Below are 16227 nucleotides of genomic sequence, written 5' to 3'. Positions count from 1 at the left end.
AATTACGTTCAAAATCGATGTGATGAGTGCAATCCCTTTTATGGGGAGTTCCTTGATTGATTAACTGCCTATTAGGTCGTGCCCTGCTGCTTTCTTGGGATTTAGGCGACTGATTGTTTCTATAATCTCTGCAGAAGTGAAGGGTTCCATAGGCGGGGACATTTGGAAGGGGGTGTGCAGGTATTCAGTAACGTCCGCGGCAGCTTTGGAGGAATGAGGTTTGAATACTTTAGACAGGTATTTAGCAAACAGTTCGGCTTTTTCTATAGGGCTACGCGCCCATCCACCTTGCGGACGGCGGATTGGAGGGATTATTTGTGGGGGGCGCGTGAGTTTCCTGGAAGCCTTCCATAGTGAGTAGTTGGAGTCGGCTGTGGGGGATAAACAGGCGAGATATTTTTGGAAACAGTCGTTTTTGTAATTTTTTATGGTTTTGGATAGCTTTCTAGTTGCGTTGTTTAGTTTTCGTTTGTTATCCGGTGTTCTATGGGTCTGCCATACTCTTCTTAGTCTACGTTTTTCCACTATTTGTTTTAGTATGTATTGGTGATATTCATGTTTGCTGATAGACGTCATTGTCGGTGTGGAGAGGCGGATGGCGTTTATTATGCTCGTGTTTAAGTATTCCGTAGCTGCTTCGATTTCTTCCCTAGTTTTTAGTGAAGTTAAGGCTGAAGTTGTGTGAGTAAAGACTTCTCTAAGGAGCTGCCAGTTGGTGTGTTGGTTGTGAATGGAGCCATTATGTGTATTCTCGATAATTGTTGAACTGACTGTTGCTATCACGGGGGAATGATCAGAGGAGAGTTCAGCCGAGGAGTTGATTTGGACGTGTCTTGGCGAGATATTTTTAGTTATGAAGAAGGCAAGTAGGTCGGGTATTTTGTTAGTGTCAGTGGGCCAGTGCGTGGGTTCGTATGTGGTGAGGTAGTTGGCTATTATGCTGTTTAAGAGATTTTTGCCTCTTACCGTGACCAGTCTGCTGCCCCATTGAGTATGTTTGGCGTTATAGTCACCTCCAGCTATGAATCTATTGCCCAGAGCACCAAGGAATTTATCAAAGTCTTCTTTAGAAATGGAGTGTCTGGGAGGGCAGTATACTGCTGAAGTGGTGATTGTACCATGGCAGTCTTCTATTGCTACGTTTATTGCTTGGAGGTAGTCTTTCTGGAATGATGGAAGTTCGTAGTGCTTAATGCTGGCTTTGATAATAAATTCGGTGCTGCCGTGGGCCTTTCCACTGGGATGTTGGGTATGGTAGAAGTTATAACCGTTTATTTTCAGGTAATTTTTGTCGGTGAAGAGAGTTTCAGATATGAGCATTACGTCTATTTGTTGTTGTTTTAAAAAGAGTTCTAGTTCGTATTTGTGTTGAGGTAGACCGTTGGCATTCCAAAGAGCTATTCGTCTTGGTTTCATTTTGTGTCGGGGCGTATTAATTTATACATGATGAGTGTTAATAATGATAGTAATTTGTTAAGTGATAATAGTGATAGTTAATTTGTTCTGATTGTTTTTCGATTAGTTTTTCGAGTCTGGCGAAGTTGTTCTTTTTTTGTGAACTGGGAACGCTGTTATGAGAATGGTCCCTATGGGTTTTCGGATTCTTTTGATTTCCTTGGACTGCTTGGGCATAGGACATTGAAGTAGTAGAGAATTTTTGAGGACTGGGTACTTAATTGGTTAACTCTTTTGCTTTGGGTTTAGGGTACTTATTTGTGTATAGAGTTTTGTAGGCAGAGCAACATTTATAGTTCGCAGGGTGGTTTCCTTGACAGAGGATGCACTTCGCAGGGGTTTCTAGAGATTTCGTACACTGCTCAGTAGGGCGTATACCTGCACATTTAACGCAGCGGAAATTACGGTTGCAGTATTTCTGCGTGTGACCGTACCTTTTGCATCTTTTACATTGCACTATCTCTTTTTTTTATAAGAGGAGGTTCGAATTTGACTACTGAGTTCATTAATTGATTGATGTTATATATTTGTTTGTTATTTGGCTTTTGTTTTAAGTCTATGAAAAATAAGGATAGCGGGTCTTTCGAGATTCTATGTCTTATGTTGCTTATGTTTGTTACTTCGTGGACTTGATCTAGGAGTTCGGACTTCAGTTCGTCCAAGTTAGTTGAGTGGTGGATGTTGCGTAGTACCACTCGAAAACGTCTTTTTTGCTTTAATTGATACGTGTGGAAGTTTGCCTTAACAGTTTTTAGTAGCTTGCTTAGTTTCCTCAATGATTCTGGGTTGATCGGCAGAATTTTGACTTGGTTATTGTTTATTTTAAGTTTGTAGTCTTCTTTGTTAATTTCTTTCTCAATGGACTTTACCATTGTGTGAATGTCGATGATGTCGTCAATGAAGGTAGGCGGGGGAGAGGGATTTTTGCGCGTATTTTGGTTTGTTGGTGTTTCGGCTGTGCCCATGGAGTTATTAGTGGATTCTAATATTGAGTATCTATTATAGGTGGTTACACCGCTTGTTGTCTGTACGTTTTGTCTAGTCATTGCGTTAGTTTTAACTATTTCTAGCTTACGCTTTTTGATGTTTTTCGTCTCGAATGTAAGGAGGGACATATTGCGCTTTCACTACGGGGGAGGAAGAGCGGAGCAGTTGTAGTTTTGCTCAAGAGAGCCTGGTCGGGATACTTGGGCCATCATAGATCTAGTTAAGTCAATTTGAACTAACAAGTCGAGAGACTATGATTCGGATCAGAGATCAGGAGCGTTGGATTTTCCACTGGTTAGTCATGAAACACTTGGGTTAAGTTTGCTTCGAAACACTTTCGACGGATGGGCGTGACGTGTTGTTTTACATCAGTTCTGCCCGAGCAGCTAAACGGACGTGTAAAACAGTGCTACCGAAATATTGCGGCAAGTGGGGAAGAGAAAGTTACCAGCGGCAAAGCCCATAGCTAAATGGTGCAAACCCGTGTCTTCTACTAAGAAGACTATAAGCAAATATAAATGAAAAAGCACATCTCACCAATAAAAATAATTAACAAAGATGAACAATACTACAGAAATAAAAGAACAAACATATCAAAACCAAGCCAACCAACGAACGAAGAGCAGGAATGCTCAGTTACAAACGAAGTGGACATGGAAACAATACCAAACGAAGAAAATAATACCAATAACGAAACAATCCAACAGGATGAAAGCTGGAAGGTGGCGAGTTATAACAAGAAACGAAAATAACAGGTAATCCAGGTACAGAAAAGCAGCGATGGCTGCAAGAATTACCACTAAGAAACTCCTTCAGCTCACTTACGGAAGAAATAGAGGACAACCCAACAACCAAAAACACGACTAAATCAACGCACACTACAAAACCACCACCAATATTTGTCGAGGCCCAGATAATAGACCTGCTTATTGATCGACTAAACATTATAGATGGGAAGGAAAGCTACATAATAAAACAAACAAAACTAGAACAAGTAAACATACAAACAAACACCCCAGAAAACTATAGGAAAGTGATAAAAGAATTAAAAGAAAAAAACGCTATATACCACACGTACCAGCTCAAAACGGAAAGGAGCTACAAAATAGTTATAAGAGGACTACATCCAAAAACTAACACAAAAAAACTAAGTGACGAATTAGCACAAATTGGCCACCAAACAAGAACAATAAACAATACGACGAGATACGATACGAAGCAACCACTACCTTTATTCATAATGGAACTGGAACCCAGAACCAACAACAAGGAAATCTACGAAATCAAAAGAATTCTAAATACGATAGTAACAGTGTAACCACCACGCCACAAAAAAGATATACCACAATGCATGCGGTGTCAACAATACGGACACACTAAAAATTATTGTAACAGAAGCCCGGCATGTGTTAAATGTGCTAAAAACCATCTAACAACACACTGTTCCTACATAGGGAAAATAAACGAAGTTAAATGCTATAACTGTAATGGAAACCACCCAGCCAGCTATAAAAGATGAGAAATTAGGAAACAACTACAACGTAAACTGTTTCTGTTACGACCGTTCGCGGAGAGACGCGATCGCGAGGAAAACGCGTCAGCGAGAGGCGTAAATTCTCGCTACGATTCGGTGAATCGACGCCGCGAAGTAGTCGTTCCCCTGTTTCGGTTAGGATAACAGAGGTGGTTGATATGAATATGACACAGTAGTAAGTTATATTTCACCGTTTATTCCACAACTTATAACGAGGATAGTTACACTGGTGCGTATGTACGAGATGAGTGACTGAGTGATCTGCGGGTGTGTATACCCGCTCGAAGGATGTTGACCGTTCGAAGGATGCAAAAACAGTACTCTTGGAAGACGATGCTGTCTCGGAGGAGAGCTAAGGATGAGTGTGTCTAGCGCACGGGACCATCGGATTTGTTGGTGCCGATGTTATTTAGGAGAGTGAGGGAATAGGCTTCGTTTTTAATTGGTTAAACGAAGGGTCTTAACCGCCCTCGAGAGAAAGTGGTTAGTGGGAGGAAAGTTGCAGCGGACGTGACAAAAACTGACTTTCCCTTGTTAGGCCGTGGTAGACAATAGTCTCTAGAAATTCCTCCGAACCAGATGTTTGTTTCGTTTGAAGGACCTTTTCTAGGAAATCTATGTGATTTATGGAAGGTCCTTGAAATCATGGAAGATACGCTGCGAGTATCCGAAGACATCTGGTTGCCATATTGCCTGCGGTGTGTGGCCTCGGCTAGGTAGAGTGTTACGCGACGTAACAGTTTCCACCACATCGCAATAGATCAACCACAACAAAGTATAACGGATAATGAAGCAACATTGAAAGCACAAAATGAACAAAAAGCTATAAATAGTAACACGGATCCCCAAGGAAACCGAAGTTACGCGCCAGTAACCCAAAAAATTCGACAAGCGACGCCCACAAACAAACAGAATCAAAGCAACAACACCGAAGACGTTACAGAAATCAAAGAACTACTAAAACAATCCATCGAAAACACCAAAATGCTAATAAAAATGATAAGCGAACAAAACGCAGTCCTCAGACAGCAAATGCAACAAATCACAGTCATGCTACAACTACTTACAAACATGCTGAGCAAAAAATAAAAAATAAAAATGGACATGCTTATCATAGCAGCCTGGAACTCTAACGGCCTATAACAAAGGGTCCTAGAAACTAAAACATTCATGTACAACAATAATATCGACATACTATTCGTATCAGAAACACACTTCACTACAAAAAGTTACATAAAAATACCGTACTGCACCATATATGACACCAAGCATCCCTCAGGAAAAGCACACGGAGGGACCGCAGTAGTAATAAGAAACGACATTCAACATCACTTACACAAACAAGTTAGTAAGGAACATATACAAGCAACCACCGTTACTGTACAAACTAGCAGCAACCATTTACAGTTGTCAGCAGTATATGTACCACCGCGACACAAAATTACATCGCAAATGTGGGAAGAATAGTTTCAACACTTAGGTGACAAGTGTATCGCAGCTGGAGACAACAACTCAAAGCACACACTATGGGGATCAAGAATCACCACACCTCGAGACAGAACCTTGGAAAAATACATTGGAAACAATAACCTCAATATATTATCCACAGGAAGACCGACATACTGACCGACAGACCTGAGCAAAATACCTGACCTACTTGATTTTGCAGTTACAAAGGGACTAAATGCAAATAAACTAAACATAGGACCCAGCCTTGAGCTTACCTCCGATCATACACCCATAATAATTACATACAGAAAAAAACCAACACTTTACAGCAATTCAGAGACACTATGCAATAAAACCACCAAATGGCAAACATTTAAAGAAATAATTGAGAGCAAAATCAACTGCAACATCCCATTGTAAACACCTGAACATATCGATCAAGCAGTAACAACATTTATAGAAACTATTCAAGAAGCAGCATGGGCAACCACTATACATGAATCAACCAACAGACAAACAAAAATAATTGCACCAGACATACTTGAAAAAATTAGAGAAAAAAGAAAAGCGAAAGCAAAGTGGCAAAAACATAGAACACGAGAAAACAAAAAATACCTAAACAAACTTGCGAAGGAAATAAAAAACACAATAAAAGAGCACAACAATAACGAATTCACAAAATTCATAGAGTCACAATCTGCACATGAGAACTACAACTACTCCCTATGGAAAGCCACAAAAGAAATAAAGGAAACAATAAAACTGGTCCCAGCAATCAGAAGAGCAGATAACACATGGGCAAGAAGCAACGAAGGACAAGCTGAAGAATTTTCCAATTACCTATGCAACACATTTACACCACACAATATCAACAACAGCAACCACAATAGTCATACGGACGAGGATGCTCTAACCACTAGTACATCAACTGACAAACACTACACCATACCTAAAACAACAGCACAAGAAATTAGAAACATAATCGAGAAAACAAAAAATAATAATGCACCAGGAATCGACCTAATCAATAGCAAAATTTTGAAAAACCTTCCGCCAAAAGCGATAAGACAAGTCACAATAATATTTAACGCAATACTAAGAATTCAATACTTTCCTAAACTTTGGTAACTGGTACAGATCGTGATGTTACCTAAACCAGGCAAAGGCCCACATCAAACTACATCATACAGGCCAATATCATTACTTCCTGTGTTCTCTAAAATACTAGAGAAAGTAACTAACGACCGCATAAAACCAATAATAGAGAAGGAAAAATTAATACCGGATCACCAATTCGGATTCCGAAACAAACACTCCATTATAGAGCAAATGGACAGAATGGTCAACGAAACAATACTAGCACTAGAAAACAAACAATACTGTACAGCCCTCTCTATGGACATAGAGAAAGCATTCGACAAAATAAACCACGAAAGCCTTCTACAAACAATCAGGAAACAATTCCCGGAGCAAATATACCAATTAATAAAATCTTACTTAAGCAGCAGAACCTTCGTAATAAAACTCAAGGACACATGCTCCGAAGTCAGAGACATCAAGGCAGCATACCAACAACTACCTATAGCAAAATACTAACATTCGCGGGCGACACAGCGGTACTAGTCAGGCACACTAACCCTGTAACAGCAGTCACATTACTACAAGAACATATCACAAAAATAGAAAAGTGACTACAAGTTAAACAAATTAAAGCAAACCGCAGTAAATGCAACCATATTACATTCGCACTGCGATACCACTAAACATCTTCCTTAACGGCACGAACATAATACAAACAAGGCAAGTCAAATACCTAGGACTCCACATAGATACACAACTCACATGGAAACAGTATATCAAATCAATAACAGGCAAACTACAGACGGCAAGGAAACAAATGCATTGGCTAACAAGTCGAAAATCCAAACTAAGTATAGAAAATAAATTAAAAATATACAAAATGATCATAAAACCAATCTGGACGTACGGAATACACTATGGAGAACAGCAGCAATGAGTCATATAAGCAAAATGGAGACAATACAAGCCAAAATTCTTAGAACAATAGTAGAATATAAAATCTAATTATAAAGGTATTGTACATTATGCAACATATTTTCACCATGTGTATCACTGATGCAGTAACATTTTTTTCATTCTTTCCAAATAAAATAAAATTTTCAGAAAGTAACTAATTTTAAAACAAAACATTTGATTATATTACACATATTAAAAAATATTGATTTTTGAGTGTTCCGGTCATGAACTAATTATAGTAAATGATTTTGTTCAGTCATTAGTAACCATTATTGATAGCACAATTTGTTTCTGAATACACATAAACATTCAGCGATGAAAACATTTCTTTGCGAAAGAAAATAAATTCATGGAAAGAGCGACATAACCTTTATATGAAAAACTATAACCAATAGGTTCAATTAAAACTAAAATATAAATATCACTGCCATCACTCTTACATGAAGATAAACGAACAAGTAACCAAAGAAATTATCATTAAAGAACGTGGCTGTAAAATTGTGTATTCTATGCAAATATACCAAAGATAAAAAATGTAATAAAAATCACAAGACCACATAAAAAACTGTATTTGTTTTTATGATTTAATTTTGGATATAGAATAATCTATCTACTTGCTATATGATCCACCATATAGCGGAAATAAAGTTTTTCGATTAGAATAATTTTGTGGAAAATGTTAGGTTGGTATGATCACTAGTTCCTTCATGCAGAGTTGGTACGATTACTAACGACGCTCTTTTGTTTTCCCGTCCGCCACGTGTTAATTATCAAAGAATATCCGATGTGTTGTAATGGCTGTACATGGTGGTGAAATACAGAGTATACAGAACGAAGTCTATGTGAATCAATTAAATATCGAACCTCAAAACGTATTTAATAACAAATAATTCATACAAAGTTTTCAATTTATGAACCTATAAAATATTTACAGAAACTTCACAAATTTGTTTTCTAATAAACAAATTTTATTCTTCCCTTACCATTTAGAACTAATAATAACTAATTCTTGGTAGATAATCACGTGCCATATGTACTCTGCTGCGTTTCGAATACGAATACGAAAATATCACGTAAAATAACAAAATAAAAAAGAAATTTGAGGTGAAAAATAAAAAAAAGAAGCTTCATTTTTCTAACAACAACCCGCTTTACAATCCACTTCCGAACTCTAGGCGTGACTTTCCAAGACTGAAGCTCTTACAATTTGACTTTCGATCGGATCCGATTACTTTCTTTCGTCATCCCTCAACATCCCCACCGTCCATGCATTTGCTAGGCGTCCGCGACCGTTGCCACGTGCTCTTTCTTCTAGAACCTTCGGCGGAAGGACCGTTGGGATGTTGATGGTTCATTAGGCACTTCAGCGATATACATTGTCGCCGAGTGCCGCCACATCTTTATCTCCATCGTGAGTCCATTGGATTTGAAGTATGCCAGTCGTGGTAAACGCATGCTTAACCTTATGACGATGGAATAGTACCATTTGTTGAATGCCTATGTTTTAGCATTATAAACAGTCCTGCGTACGATCACTGCGCGTGGATTGACGCCAATAATATTTCAGTTTTAAAGCCAACTAAATAAATATCTCATAACGATTTCAATATCCTAAGAATTATCATTCTTATACATTCATATGATATTTTTATACAAATATCATATGCCAGAATGTATAAAATACAGTGAGGAGCGAAATTGAACCAATGCAATGTGATCTGTAGAATGTGATAATTTATTTACATATTGCAATAGGGAATGAAGGAAACGTAACATAACTTAAGTATATTAATATACACTTAATGTATGGTAATAACACGTACAAATTTTACTGTATTCTATTTTATTTGTTGATTATATAGGTATTCTTCTGACTCGATTTCGCACCGCACGAAAAGGAGGTAAAAGGCTTTAAACGAACTTCATATTCTGTACATGAGCCCTTTGCACTTAAAACGGCTGCAATCCGTTTTAGCATATTTTCAACCAAATTTGTGTATACTTCTTGAAATATTTCGTACCCTTGTTCTTCAATTCTATCTTATAATTTATTAAGATTACAAAGTAAGAAATCATATTTATCTTGTAACTTTTTTTCGATATCGCCCATAGATTTTCAATCGGATTCATGTTTGAGCTTTGGGCTGGCCAGTTCATAACTTTACATTTTTGCAATAATAACCACTTTTGCTATGTACGCAATTCTACTATGTGTTTAGGACCTGGATCCTCTTGGAAATCGATATTTCATTCATCACTTGCCATATTTTCTAGTTTCTTGTAATTGTACGGTTTAAATTCCTTTGTACGTGTAGTGGTACATTCTGCCATTAACACGGCCCAGCGATCCTAGGCTATACACTGTAGAACAACCTCACAGCATAATGGGTTAGAAACTATTAAGATTTTAGTATATATTTTTCTGAAAATTATTAATGTGAATAGAAGTTATATAATAAATAGAACAAATTGGGTTGGTAATAAGGACAATTTGTTCGAACTTCTCTTCTGTAAATATATAGTTTTGACATAGTCAAAGTTACGTTCTATAAATATCCGAAAAGAAAAGCTGTCTGCAAGATATTGTTATTTGTGGCGGCACGGGCCACGGAACTTTTCAACGGCTCCGGATGCAAAGCGCGACGCCGCCAAAGCGCAACACCGACGTGCCCAATGTACCATCGATATCTTCACACCCTTTCCGCCGAATTCTCGGAAGAGCATACACGTGCCAGCACTGGCGGCACATCTAATGAATGCACGCTAGTGGGGGATATCGATGGGCTACGAAGGGAAGAATCTGCGCGATCCGAAACAAAAGCAGAGTCAGTCTGTCTTGCGCCATTAAATGTGTAACTTCTCGGTACTATTTGCATAGCAACGCGTCGAATGATCTCGCGGTGTCTATCGTTATTTGTTAGTTGTTACCTGTTGTCTGTTAGGTGTAATTGTTAGTTGTTAATTGTTAACTCTGATTGTTGATTAGTTCTAATAAAACTATTGTTCGTTAAAAACACCAAGAGCAGTTCCTTACGCACCTATCACCATACCACCTCATATTCTATATATTTATACATTTATTATACTAAACGCTTAACCAGTGTTAGCTACCAATTAAGCAAGGTTCTCTTTCTGTTTCTCTTTTTTTAAATCGTGCTGTTGTAAATTTTAACATTTGTATAGAGACTGCGTCCAAATATCGGTATATTTCCTAAAGTACAGCATGATCAAAACAAGTTTGGGAATTACAGCGCTTGTTAATTGTTAGGACGGTTATTGATGTGAAGTATCCTTACTTCTTTCCAAATTTACCAAATTTTCTGTATTTTATAGGAGAAAAATTTAAGGGCAGGTGTACTCTTTCATAATATAATTTTTGTTGATGAAATATTAGGTTGGTTCTTGGTCGGGGGTCGTGATTGGCACGAGACGCTGCGCATCGGTGAAATCGCAACGGCCTGCGCGACCCGTGCTGTACGCGGACTGGGCGTGAGGGTCTCCCCTGCGAAGTCGGAGGCAACTTGGTTTTACGAAAAGAAAAGGCGAGAGACTCCACCGCCCCGCCTCTGCATAAACATGGCGGGCGAAACCGTCGGGGTGAGATCGCGGATGAAATACCTGGGTCTCGTCATCGACAGCCAGTGGACGTTCGAGCCGCACTTCGACTCCCTGATTCCGAAGGTGTCGGTTGCTGCCATTGCCTTGTGCGGCCTTGTGCCGAACATCGGCGGGGCGGGAGTTGCGGTGCGCCGACTCTGCGAGGGCGTCGTTCGCTCCCGAGTGATATACGGGACCCAGGTATGGGCGGACGATCTGATGGCGAGTCGTCGCGGCATCCTGTTCCTCAGGAGGCTGCACAGGGTAACCGCCATCAGAATCATTAGGGGATACCGGACGGTGTCTCACGCGTCCCCGACCGCTCTAGCCCCCGCCCCCCAGTGGGTCCCGCCGGGCGCTAGCGCTCAAAAGGAGATACGGTCGCTGGAAAGTATGGGATCCGGGAGAAGATTTGACCGAGCAGGCGGCCCCAGATAACCTAGGAACGCGTGGGATGCGTGTGACCAGTGGCGGTCTCAGTTGATCAACGAAGGAAGCGGACATCCAGTCGTCCAGGCCGTCCTCCCAGTTAGGAGGCATGGAGGAGCCATCGTTGCCTCCCGCTCACATACAGGATGACCCAGCTGCTCACTGGACACGACGTGTTCGGCGAGTGAGAAAAATCGGACGGGAGACGACAGACATTTGTTACCACGGCGGAGAGAGCAGGTACACAGCGCAGCACACGCTGGAGTTCTGTCCGGCGTGGGAGCTGTCTCGATACACTCTGCGGCACGCCATAGGAGGAAGATTGACCCCCTCAGCGATTGTAGAAGCGATGTTGAGAGGGTCACAGGAATACGAGGTTGTCCGCCTCTTCTGCGAGCGAGTTATGCTCGCTAAGGAGCGAACAGAAAGGGAGAAAAAGAAAAACTCTCACCCTTGTAGGATAAGACTTTAGAGGGGGATGACAGTCAGGCGGCCGAGGGCCGCTTCACTGCCATCCCTAACGGGACGCGATTAGCAGGGAGGATCGCAAGTGGTCGCGGGGAATGTACTTGTAGTAATTCGCAAAAGCCGAGACCACGGGGTATTCTTTTCACACGCGTAGGCAGGCCATCGTGGAGTTTTAGTCGATAAGGGCTCGACAATGCTCTGCTGCTGTCTGCAGTGACGGAGTGTCCATGAGGATTTCTCCATATGCAAAAAAAAGAAGGTATGAAACTTATTGCTTATTTACTAGGTTCGCTGTTTCTTCAGAACATTGTATATAGATGTTCTTGCCACCAGAATTATTAAAAACATTTAATACTATAATGATGAAAAAGTACATGTATTTGGCTATTAACATTTGACAACAACAAATTTACCGATCTCTGCAGCTATCTGAGAAATAGTTTATGCCCATTTAATGACCAAACATCACAATTTAATAAATATATGTAGTAACTGACGGATTCTTAGAGTAAGGACAAGTAATGATGGTAGGTTCAAAGTTTAATGTATTTTAATAAGTGATATTCAATAACAAAAGGACCGACTACAATATCGTCGCACGTCGACTCACACTCCGTATCCGCTCAACTCGCACTCTGCTTCTCGACTGACTCTCTGGCCGCTGTAGCATTCTATTGTCTTTTGCTAGGCCCACCGCACACGTGTTCTGCAGACGCTCGTAGCCAGGGTCACGTAGGTCTTTTCGGCGAAGCTATTTATTTGAAGGACCCGGTAATGCATCGATGGAGCCGACAGCGCCTCGGCTCTCGCGACATTGTCTGTAGTTAGCTCGACGTTTCTTAGGCCCTTCTCCCCGATACTACATATAAGAATAATAAATAATAGATAGCGAATATAATTGTAAATAATGAATAATTCATTTAATTATAACCCATGACCCCTAAACCACACGATAAAGAGCTCTAGATTTATCGTTTCTGCTACAAAGGGCCATGAGAGGCAGACTTGATCCTGTGGCGGATTGGTCGTGGATAGATAATGTGAAATAACGAGAGCGATAGACTGCTGTCGCAACCCGTCCAATATTTTTCGAATAAATAAATAAATTAATGTACAGCCGTATACGTGAGTCGTAAGTACAAAATATAAATCGCCGACTAAATTCGCGGAATAAATACTCGTTAATGCTCGTCGCGTAACTCGATAAATACTCGTGAGATACTCGGAGATACTCTGTGGATACTGTGCGATACTCTACGATACTGTTCGATACTCTGTCGCTTGCAGTCGCGTTCGTTTATTTATACTGGTCGTGAGAGAGTCGGACAATTCACATTCCTCTTCATTCAACGGTTGCATGTAGCGGCGACATTGTTTTGCCCGGAGTTTGTGTATCATTACATTTCTGCGTCAAGGCTGAGTCAATATCCTGAGGCAAAACTACAGCAGGCGTCGCTCCCGACTCGCGTCGTCCTTTGACTCCTGTGCCGCTACAATTGCTTCTGCGCCGTGTGCATTATTTTGCAACGGGCCATAAAGAATTTTCCTGGACAGCATTGGCGACGGGATAATCGTCGTTAGCCCTCACGAATGAAAGAACATTATCCGATCAATTTTGCATCAGAAGACCAACAACGTGCATTCATGAAAAACAATGATTTTATGTGCATTTTGGCGAAACTGCAAAAAAGCTACATTCTCTATTTTGACTGATTTTGAAAAATATTGTAGGAATCTATGTTTTGAACATAGCCTATATATGTGTCGGATTTACATTAGCATTACGGTTAGGGGCGTGAAACGCATCTTCATTTGGATTACACATTGTCGTCATGGAATAGAGAAGACATTGACTAGTGCAAATACGATTATTACAGAATTTGACAAGTAACCGTGGTAATTAGATACTCGAGAAGCTAATAACAATGATCCTAGGTTCAATAACGAATTCGCGGTCAACGAGATAACAGGATGCGCTTTCTTCCAAAGCCCAAATCGTACTCGACTTGCTTGGCTACGATGGAAGTATAACTAAACTAACTCTTTGTTAAAACGTGGAATATCCACCGAGCGCAAAGACGTTAAGTAACTCGCTAATACGACCTCACGAGAGAATGACTTTTCGTCGCGATGACGCTGCAGAGGAAGACTATGATGGGGTGTGTCTAAAGACACGGGATCATCGGATTCGTCGAGGATAGCCTTCGTTCAGAAAGTGAGGGAAATTGACGTTGCTGTTAATTTGGTCAATTTCCATGTCCGTGGTTAGAAAAAGATGCTAGCCGCCCTCGAGGGAAAGCTGCACGTGTACTGCGGAAACGCATGGACATCTGGCAATCATCTTACTTGAAGAATACGGTCTGCGTATGGCGAGTCACGGGACAGAAACCGTTGGAATGTTTAATGTCGAGTGCCGCTACAACTATTTCCTTTTAAGAACTATTACTCCATATCCTTGTTAGACAAAACGTTTATCCCTTGACCGCGACTACGTTCGGCGACTGGCTACGTTCGAACAATTATAATCGGGTTGAATCATAAAGACTAAAATATTGGGGGTTTTCCAAAGAATTCCAAAGGAAGACCCCGTTGACCTTTCATCTCCGACATATTTAACTTACGCACGTTTAAATAACAAGGAAGAAATTAATCACTACGAGAAGAAGGTGGACCAAAACGTCTAAAATGAGTCAAACTAACACTAGTAGTAATAATTTTATGTGGAAGGTATGGAACTCTTTGTTCGACAAATTCAAATTTCATAGATAGAACCCTTTTTTTTTGTACGTGGAGAAATCCTCATGAACACTTCGCTGTTCTAAGAGTCGCGTAACAGCAGAGTACTGTCGGACTCCTACCGACTAGAATTCCACGATGACCATCCTACGCTTATGACAGGAGTGCTCCAGGAACCTCTTATGAATTAACTTCTGTTGCAGCCCCTTCCCGCGTCCTCTTGTTCGAGCCACTCCTAATAATTCCTGACTATTGAATTTGGCGATAGGGGGGGGGGGGCATTGCCTCTAGCGCTACCGCTCCTTCTAGTCGTAGTCCGTTGGGACGGCGATGGAGCTGCTCTAGGTCGCCTGACTGTCATCCCCCTCCATCGTCTTATCCTACAAGGGTGAGAGTTTTTTTCTCCCTTTCTGTTCGCTCCTTCGCAAGCAGATCTCGCTCACTGCAGAGGTGGACAGCCTCGAATTCCTGCGGCCCGCTGAGCATTGCTCCTACGATCGCCGAGGGGGTCAACCCCTCACCACTGACGAGACGCAGGGTATAGCGGGACGGCTCCCACTCCGGACAGAGCTCCAGCTGTGTACCTGCTCTCTCCGCCGTGGTGACAAATGTCTGTCGTCTCCCGTCCGATTTTTCTCACGTACTCGCCGAACATGCCGTGCCCAGTGAGCACCTGGGTCATCCTAAATGTTAACGGGAGACCGCGGTGGCTCCTCCGTGCTTCCCAACTTGGGAGGACGGTCTGGACGACTGGATGTCCGCTTCCTTCGTTGATCAACTGAGACCGCCACTGGTCACACGCATCCCACGCGTTCCTAGGTTATCTGGGGCCGCCTGCTCGGTCAAATCTTCTCCCGGATCCCATACTTTCCAGCGACCGTATCTCCTTTTGAGCGCTAGCGCCCGGCGGGATCCCACTGGGGGGCGGGGGCTAGAGCGGTCGCGACGCGTGAGACACCGTCCGGTATCCCCTAATGATTCTGATGGCGGTTACCCTGTGCAGTCACCTGAGGAGCAGGATGCTGCGCCGCCTCGCCATCAGATCATAACGGGGCCCTGTACATCACTCGGGACCGAACGACGCTCTCGCATAGTCGTCGCACCGCAACTTCCGCCACGTCGATGTTCGGCAGCAGGCCGCACAAGGCATTGGCAGCAGCCGACACCTCCGGAATCAGGGAGTCAAAGTGTGGCTCGAACCTCCACTGGTTGTCGATGACGAGACCCAGGTATTTCATGTGCTTCATAGATAGAATCTACGTTGAAGTTTCTACGGAGAAAGACTCTGTTTTCAAATTATTTGATATTTTCTCATTATCTCATAATAATCTCATACTAAATTCTTATTTTCGTGCTGTCGGTTTAATGTCTCCTCTCGGTCGTATATTATTTGTTATTTTGATATACAGCGTAACCTCGATTATACACATTACGTACATACATCATCCGAACGTTCTATCATCAGAATATTGTATAATTCTCTATTGTGTATTTCATATACGTATATACGTATATACCTGTCGGAGATGAAAGGA

The sequence above is a fragment of the Bombus huntii genome, chromosome 6 (genome assembly GCF_024542735.1).
Source record: "Bombus huntii isolate Logan2020A chromosome 6, iyBomHunt1.1, whole genome shotgun sequence".
Lineage (NCBI taxonomy): Eukaryota > Metazoa > Arthropoda > Insecta > Hymenoptera > Apidae > Bombus > Bombus huntii.
Note: the sequence above shows the minus strand (reverse complement) of the source record.